The sequence below is a fragment of the Oryctolagus cuniculus genome, chromosome 2 (genome assembly GCF_964237555.1).
Source record: "Oryctolagus cuniculus chromosome 2, mOryCun1.1, whole genome shotgun sequence".
Taxonomy (NCBI): Eukaryota; Metazoa; Chordata; class Mammalia; order Lagomorpha; family Leporidae; genus Oryctolagus; species Oryctolagus cuniculus.
Genome location: NC_091433.1, coordinates 193,757,752 through 193,766,433, shown reverse-complemented (window position 1 = coordinate 193,766,433; position 8,682 = coordinate 193,757,752). Strand labels below are relative to the sequence as shown.

Genomic DNA, 8,682 nt, shown 5'->3' with positions numbered 1-8,682 from the left:
CATCCTCCACTGCCCTCCCAGGCCACAGCAGAGAGCTGGACTGGAAGAGGAGCAGCCAGGACTAGAACCCAGTGCCCATATGGGATGTTGGCACCGCAGGCGGAGGATTAGCCAAGTGAGCCACAGCGCCGGGCCCTGTTCCTGATTTTGAAAAGAAAATCGCGCTGTTGAATTCTACGCATGTGTGTCATGGAAGGCATCGAGAGATGTCATCTGCGAGAAGCCGGTGGTCAAATGTTCTCCTTTGCCAGGAGATACACAGCGCTGTGTTCCGGGCTGCCACCGCGGTTTGCAGGCCTCTCTACTGTAGAGTGGATTTTCTAGAAGAAACGGGTTCTCCAAGCCCTGCCTCGGTGATGATTTTCGCAGGATACATATTCAGGTGTCACGTTATCGACACACAGGTACCAAGGTGCCTACACGAATAACACCCTTGGCTGCCACGTGGAGAGGCCACCCACTGTCGGGATAAAATAGACCCCCCGGTGTGAGAGAAGGAGCCCGGGGCCGAGCCACAGGGCAGGGGTGCCTCAGCGCCCCACGCCTCCTGCCTCACTCAAGACATCACCAACCCCGTGATCGGAGTCCCACGGGCGCTCCATTTCAGGAAGAGAAACAGGAGCAGGAAACGCGGCTCCGCAGGCTGCGGTCGCCTTGGCTCCCACCCTGCCCCCACACACACGGAGAAGCAAGTAGCCCCTGTCCCCAACAAATGCCACGGTGGCTCCTCATGCCTTGGTTCCAAGTGTCACTCTGTCATTCGGATGTGTGGTCCGCGTGCTACAAAGAAGGGACTTCACTTCGCTGTCCATTTGGAAGCGCTGAATGGAGCATTTTACCTTGCCTGAGTTCCAGTTCCTCTCAACAACTTGATGAAACCATCACCCTTCTCCAGAAGCTGGGCACGATGAACTTGAACCCAGGACAGCTTTCAGGCCCCTTGTCTGTTGAGACAGCCGATTGCAAGAATGGAAGGCGAGAGGCCAGCGTGTGGTGCAGCAGGTTAAGCCGCTGCCTGTGAAGTCAGCACCCCACATTGGACTGCCAGTTTCAGTCCCCACTACTCCACTTCCCATCCAGCTCCCTGCCGTTCCTTGGGACCCCGCCACCCACATGGGAGCCCTGGATAGAGTTCCTGGATCCTGGGTCCAACCTGGCCCAGCCCCAGCTGTTGTGGTCATTTGGAAAGTGAACCACCAGTGAATGAAAGATACCTGTGTCCTCTCCCTCTCTCTCTGTAACTCTGCCTTTCAAATAAATCTTAAAAAATGAATTGGGGCCGCTCCGTGGCTCACTAGGCTAGTCCTCTGCTTGCGGCACCGGCACCCCAGGTTCTAGTCCTGGTCGGGGCGCCAGATTCTGTTCTGGATGCTCCTCTTCCAGTCCAGCTCTCTGTTGTAGCTCGGGAGTACAGTGGAGGGTGGCCCAGGTCCTTGGGCCCTGTACCTGCATGGGAGACCAGGAGGAAGCACCTGGCTCCTGGCTTCAGATTGGCACAGTGCACTGGCTGCAACACACCGGCCATAGCGGCCACTTGGTGGGTGAACCAACGGCAAAGGAAGACCTTTCTCTCTGTCTCTCTCGCTGTCCACTCTGCCTGTCAAAAAAAAATTAATTGGATGCAAGTCAGCATCCGTTTGCCTGCATCAGATTCTCTGCTGCGCTCAGCAGAGTTCACAACCCCTTCTCCTCCACTCAGAGGAGCTGCCGTCTCTGGAGAGGGCTCCCCCAGCCTCTGGTTGCAAGTTGGCTTCAGTCCCTATTTCCCATCTCCTAGGGCCAAGCACCCTGCGTACAGAGGAGGAAGGAGCCCCTCGGGGGCCGAGCAGAAGTGCACAGTCAGAGCAAGGTGACAGCAGGGGCAGGCGGCTGCCGGGGGACCGCGGGTCAGGCGGCTGAGACTGACGAGGCAGCCCACCAGCTATGTCAACAGAGCCAGGCGCCGGGCGCTGGAGCCCTGGGGCCGCCGAGCCTGCGTTGTGGGCCTGCCCCCAGAGCCGCCAAGTCTAGACTCCAGATGTGCGCTCCTGCCCGGCCAAGGCGGGCCGAGTGCGTAAATATTCCTAGCAGATGACAGCGGGCCCAGTTACGGCAGCAATGACAAAGGGCAGAAACAGCAGCAGAGCCAACGCTGGGCCCTGCTGCCGCTGCTGCGGGAGGCACCACGCGTGTGCGTGCGCTCACACGTGGGCTTCTCAGAGACGTGGCTGCATCCGTGGACCTCACACGTCCGTCTGCTTTCTGGCCGCACGGAGTCATTCCAAGACGAGCTGAAGTCTGTTTAAGTAAATTACAGGCCTGTAAAAAGGAACTGAAATTGGATGCATGGAGAGGATCTCAGCTGTTTACCTCCTGATGTTGAAACTAGCGCAGTCCAGAGCCAGAGACAGAGCAGGCTCCCAACCGCGTCTTGCGGAGGCGAGGCTGGGACATGCCCACGCCCGTTTGTTTGGCGGCTTAAGACTTTTGCAGTCTCTGGGGAGCGGCTCAGAGCTGCATAACAAAACTCTGCAGCTGGGTCCCGCAGCCCAAGTGCTTGCCTCTGGCCCAGGGACCGCCATCGACTGTGCCACCTCAGCCCCAGTGACATCGCACACTGAGTTCAGAAATGCGGTTCTTGGGTTCTGCCTCCAGCATTTGGAGGGGACAGCGTAGACGTGCAATGACTCCAGAGTGTGACATCCCTCGCTTAAAATAAGTTGGTGCCTGGGGGCAGGTAAGTGTCACTTCCCTGCGAAATGACAGCAGCCGAGCAGGAATGAAACCAGGATTTTGCATGAGCTTCCCCCCCCCCAGGCCCCTGCATTGCAGGAGGAGCTTAGGGGACAACGTGGTCACCCCACAGGGTGAAGGAGACAGGGTTTTATGTAGGGCAAAAGCAGACCCAGAACCGGAGCCGCACCCAGCGGCCCCTTCTGATGAAAAGGGACAACCAGGAAAAGCAACTGCTTGGCTCTGGCGGCTGGAATCTCCAGACCTGTGGCTTCTCGCGTCGCTGGCCACCGTCCAGCAGCTCCAGGGCTGAGGTGACAGGACTGCACGTGGGAATGGAATGAGAGGACGCGCATCTGGGTACGGAAGCAGGGCTCACGCATCTTCCACGAGGCCTCTGCTGCTCTTTGCACTCTCCACGGAGTCCGGGGATGCGCTGGGGGCAGCTGGGGTCTCACGCTCCCCGCTCAGCGCGGGCGGAGATGGGAAAGCCCTGGCTGGGGGCAGGCGGGCCAGCGATCCTGACCACGCCATCTCCCGGCTAAAAATAGCATTTTGTGTTATTTCTAAACAGATTTCTCCTACAGTTTGTCAAGTCCCTAACTGAGTGTGAAGTCTTTCTCTTCACTCGCTTTCAGATTGAAACTAAACTTTTTCTCCCAGACTGGCTTGAAGAAGAAATTCACAATATGTGGAATTTCAACTGAAAATAAACAAGCCAAAGCAGCCACCGCCTGGAGATTGGTCATGACGGCGAGCCCTTGGATCACCGCTGGCTACATCAGCTTCGGAAACCCGGCAGAAAACACCCAGTCTCAATCCGCATCGATGTGTCCGAGTCTGTCTCATCGTGCGTCATTACCACAGATCCTCAGTAAACAGCGTTATCACACCACAGTCTCGCATCTCGATTACTTTAATTTATCTTATATTCTGTAGTATAATATAACCCACATCCTAGGCTATTTACCTTTCCCATTAGTTTGACAGGCAATGCGAGAACAGGCACGCCACTCACTTTGTTAATTAAGAGCAAATAAATAATAATAATAATAATAATAAAGAGTGTATTTGAGTCACTCCTTTGGGTCAGGGAGGAAGACAGGCTCAGGTGCCCTGGCCGAGCCTGGGCCTTTGTTCCCTGGGGTTCCCCGGCCAGAGGGCCCATCCACTGCCCTGAGCCAGCCCCGCGCTGTGTGATGTGCCTTTGACTGCACACAGGGACCAGAGCTCCTCCTGAGTCAGACGTCAGCTCAGGAGGAGCCCCAGACCCAGACCTCCCTTCTCAACCCCCCTCCGCCTCCCGCCTCCCCAGGCCCGTGGTCACCCCGCCCCCCACCCAGCCACAGGTCCTGCCATCTACGGGACGCTCGCCTTACTGCTCTCCTCTAACCGGCCAGACATTTGCTGTGGCCCTGCCATTGTGTGTGCCGATGTCGGGGGGGGGGGGGGTGGCCTTTGGGACGTCATGAGGTCATGAGGGCCGGGCCCCATGGTGAGGGCAGTGTCCCTATAAGAAGACAGAAAGCTGGCTTGTTCTCTCTGCTGTCCGGCAGGGAGGCTGCGGGGCAGCAAGCCCCCACCCTGCACGGGACCCGCACGCACCTGCGCGCAGCCCTCCAGAGCCCTGAGATGTGGCTGCACAGCGGTGAAGCCCCCGTGTGTGGGGTCTCTCAGCAGCCAGGAGGACCCAGGGCCTGCTCTGCAGGTCAGCAGCCTGGCCAGCAACCCCACCTCCTCTGCGCCTCTTTCTCCCGTGTCTTCTCTGGCTCTGCGGGGTTGTGTCACGCGTGGCCGTCACTGTCCACCGTTTATCTGCTGTGCCTCTAGGCACCTTGCCCCGTGCTCTGTGGGGATCCTAGGTATCTCAGCTGCAGCGCCACACCCGGCAGCCCTGTTTGTTAACACCCGTCTCCCTCACCCGCTTGTCAGCCATGCAAGGTTGTGCTGGCTGTCGCATCAACAACTCCTGACACACACTCGATCCATTGGTAACTGCCCCCAAAATACTTCTGGGTGGAGGAGAGTGATGGCGGCAAAAGAGGAGGGAGGAGGTTTATTTATTTCAGTTTTTCATTTGAGAGACATGAATTTTACTTTGTGTGTGTGTGTCTGTGTTTTGACAGGCAGAGTTAGACAGTGAGAGAGAGACAGAGAGAAAGGTCTTCCTTCTGTTGGTTCACCTCCCAAATGGCAGCCACAGCCAGCACGCTGTGCCGATCCGAAGCCAGGAGCCAGGTGCTTCTCCTGGTCTCCCATGGGGTGCAGGGCCCAAGCACTTGGGCCATCCTCCACTGCACTCCCGGGCCACAGCAGAGAGCTGGCCTGGAAGAGGGGCAACCGGGACAGAATCCGGCACCCCAACTGGGACTAGAACCCGGAGTACCGGAGCCACAGGTGGAGGATTAGCCTAGTGAGCTGCGGCGCCGGCTTTTGTGTGTTTTTAACTCACTTTAAAAATCTGGATTAACCTAAGCACTCTGCATGATATGGGTATAGTGCAATATATCAACAAATATGCACCAAGTAAATCAAGCATGCCCAACATTGCAGTCGCCCTACAGGTCCGTGCAGCACGAGGATCCATCGCCTTCACCCGTTAAGAGATCGCCCCTCTTCCCACCTTCCTGTCCACAGCAATCACTATTTAGAGTCCTGTATGCAAATATATCAAGTTACATTTAATACTGAACTATATAATATATAACTCATATATATAATTTCACCACAAAGCAACTCAGTTCAGAAATAGGCAGAAGGCCTGAGTAGACATTTTTCTAAAGAGGAAATACAGGCCGGCGCCGCGGCTCACTAGGCTAATCCTCCACCTTGCGGCACCAGCACACCGGGTTCTAGTCCCGGTTGGGGCGCCGGATTCTGTCCCGGTTGCCCCTCTTCCAGGCCAGCTCTCTGCTGTGGCCCCGGAGTGCAGTGGAGGATGGCCCAGATGCTTGGGCCCTGTACCCCATGGGAGACCAGGAGAAGCACCTGGCTCCTGCCATTGGATCAGCGCGGTGCGCCGGCCGTGGCGGCCATTGGAGGGTGAACCAACGGCAAAGGAAGACCTTTCTCTCTCTCTCTCTCACTGTCCACTCTGCCTGTCAAAAAAAAAAAAAAATACAAATGTCCTGCAAACACGTGACAGACCGCTCCACATCACCAGCCGTCAGCCGTGGGGCAAATGCAGACGAGAGCCACGCGAGGCTTCATCTCCCTGGAGCTAGAACAACCGTTATGGAGACAAACCATGGGACGCACTGGCCAGGACGTGGAGAAGGGAGTGCTCGCCGCTGCTGGCTGGCTCATTTTTGGCTGCCGTGTCACAGAGTGGGGCCGACTCCGTGGCTTGCCACAGCATGCACGGATCATCTCTCGGTTTGCGTGGGTCGAGTCTGGCACGTGTTAGCTGCGTTTTCTGCCCAGGGCCTCCACGCATCTGTAATCAAGGGTCAGCCAGTTTGTTGTGCAGTGGAGGCTGATGGGGGTTTTCCTGCTCTGCAGAGGTCAGCCAGGGCTGGAGTTTAGCAGATCCTCTTCCTTCCCCATCTTTCTGTCTTCGGGAAGAGATCTTTCAAGGCTGTTTGTCCGAGGGACCTAATCGATGAGATCAGAGGCGCCTGTCTGATTGATTCAAGTCTGCTGGGCAGTAGCTAGCTGGGGGTGAGAGCCACCCCATTCACCAGCTGTCCTCGGGGTGTACACACAGGGGGGTGGCACTGGGGCGGGGGCCCTGAGAAATCACGCCACGCGCAGAAGGCCACAGGTCTGGCAGGCAGGCAGAGCAGGGCCAGCCAGGTAGAGGAGCACCAGCCTCCCTGGGTGGGCCGGCAGGCCGGCGGTTACAGGCGCCTGGCAGACGGGGAGCAGGTCTGAGGCTCCCTAAGTCTCACTTTCCGCACAGGGCAGGTGACACTGATGATGCTGTCTGGCCGTGGAAGACGAGTGAGGCTGCGAGAGCGTCCTTGGTGGCGTCCCCAGCACACGCGACGTCTGTACCGAGCGAGCACCACCAGCACTTCCCACGTGAGCTCTGGGAACAATGGGTACTGGGTCTGCAAAGCAGATCTCACCCGAATACCTAGAACATATGGTCTTCAAAATTAGAGATGCGGCATCCAATAGGCAATGCAGTCCTGGGGAAAAATCCCCTTGGAAACAAGAAGCGAACGGAAAGGCTTCTCTGTGCTTACAAATCGAATGCAGCCCTCGGTGTTCCAGGTTTCACCAAGGAAAGCTCAGATTTTCCTTTATAAAACAGTTTTCAATCATTATTTAAGAGAAAATCACATCATTTTATAAGTTCTGAGTCATGTACGTTACGCCTGTGAACAGAGTACCAAGGGCTTTGATCTGACCCCTGTTGCTGCTTTGTTTTGTGCCGAATCCCCTCCCACTGAACCAAAAGTAACACGTCCCCCATGTGGCCTGGGCCGTCGCACCCTCTGTTGTCTCCAACTCCCACAGCCAAAGAGGAGGACTTTCTTCTCCAGCTGATGGGCTTGGATCCTGTGTTCTCCATAACGGAGGAGCTGCCCACAGAGGCCCTGAGCTCACTGCCTACTGAGCCAGCGCCCTGCCGGCTGAGTCAGGCCTGCAGGGCCGGGGGGGGGGGGGGGGCTGCAATTCAGCATGCTTGTTGCAGATAGTGCAAAGCCTCCGGGAACGTCACAAGAGACCACAGATTCGGAGAGGAAAGTCGCCTTGCCGCGCCGTGTGTTCAGACGCTGTGATCCTGTAACACCTCCTCCCCGTCCAGTCCAGTCTCGTCTCCTTCCTGGCTCGCAGCACACCTCAATGACATCTCAGCTGGAGGAGAGCTCCCCGGAGCCGGGAAGGGCGGGGAGGGGCTGAGGCTGGTCTGCAGCGCTGCCACTGGCTGGCCGTGGCCACCCGCCTCCTCCTGCTCTCTGGAGCCGCCCCAGGTGGTACCTGCTCCTGTACCGCGCACCACCGGGCTCCCCACCACCGGAACCCTGGCGGGGCTTCCACGGCTGTGGAAACCTGGTTGAGTCACCCTCGGCTCTGCAGTCAGAGCGGGTGGCCGTCTGTTCCTGTTGCCGGGAGACTCCTGAGGCGGAGTTCTCTACAAAGCCTAGAGGCCGACTCGGCTCACGGCACTGGGGGCTGGGAGCTCCCAGAGCACAGCACGGCACATGCCCTGCGCCCTGACATCACAGGGAGCAGCCAGGGGAGGCGGGGCCAGTGTGTATCAGCTCCTGTCTGTCTCCTGCTTCTGACAACACAGAGTCCCTCCCTGGGGACCTCCTGCCATCTAAGTCACCTCCCCAGGCCCCACCTCCAAGTACCATCCACACACAAATGTGGGGGTGCAGATTCCAACACATGAAGCCTGGGGGACGAACATTCAAGGGGACCTCAGGTCCTCTCCGTCCCACGCCCTGGGAGCATGCGCTCTGTTTTACCATTGTCACTCACTGCAGCCACCTTCAGCTTTCCAGTGCCTCCGTGGAACCCAGTCCCCGTGGGCTGCCTGGAGGTGTGGTTTAGTGCACAGCACCCCAGGACCACAGGATGCTAGAATGTTGGGCAATGAACTTGTCTCCCTCTCAGCATGGTAGAATCCATTCTGTTGGTAAAGTCTGTGGAGGAGCAGTAATTGTAGGACTTAACAAATGCCAGGCAGGATCTGGGTAATTCAGGCTGCTTCCACCATGTGGCACCGACTGGATGGCTTGTACATGGCACCAACCTTTCTCAGCAGGCCAAAGGCTGGGACAGGCGAGGGCAACAGGACCACCCAGACCACTGCCCAGTGTTGTTCTGAACGTCATGGAGGGTGAGACCCTCTGCAGGGACAAGGTGACAGAATCAGCAGCACAGTCCGGAAGGATCTGCCCCGTGGCAGAAATACAGCCGCATGTGAAAGGTGCATGTTTTGGCCAAAGACAGCTCAGGTCCTTTAATTCACAAGTCCTGCGGCCCGGTCACCTTGCAAAGAAAGCCCACGTG

General features: G+C 57.4%; 1 long non-coding RNA gene across 1 annotated transcript; it reads left to right on the top strand.

Annotated features, from left to right (window-relative positions):
* Nucleotides 1-2,489: 2,489 nt before the first annotated feature.
* Nucleotides 2,490-3,775, top strand: LOC138848720 (uncharacterized). The gene is made up of 2 exons (XR_011386816.1): nucleotides 2,490-2,716; nucleotides 3,351-3,775. It is a non-coding gene; the product is annotated as an uncharacterized lncRNA (long non-coding RNA).
* The last annotated feature ends 4,907 nt before the right edge of the window (nucleotides 3,776-8,682 follow it).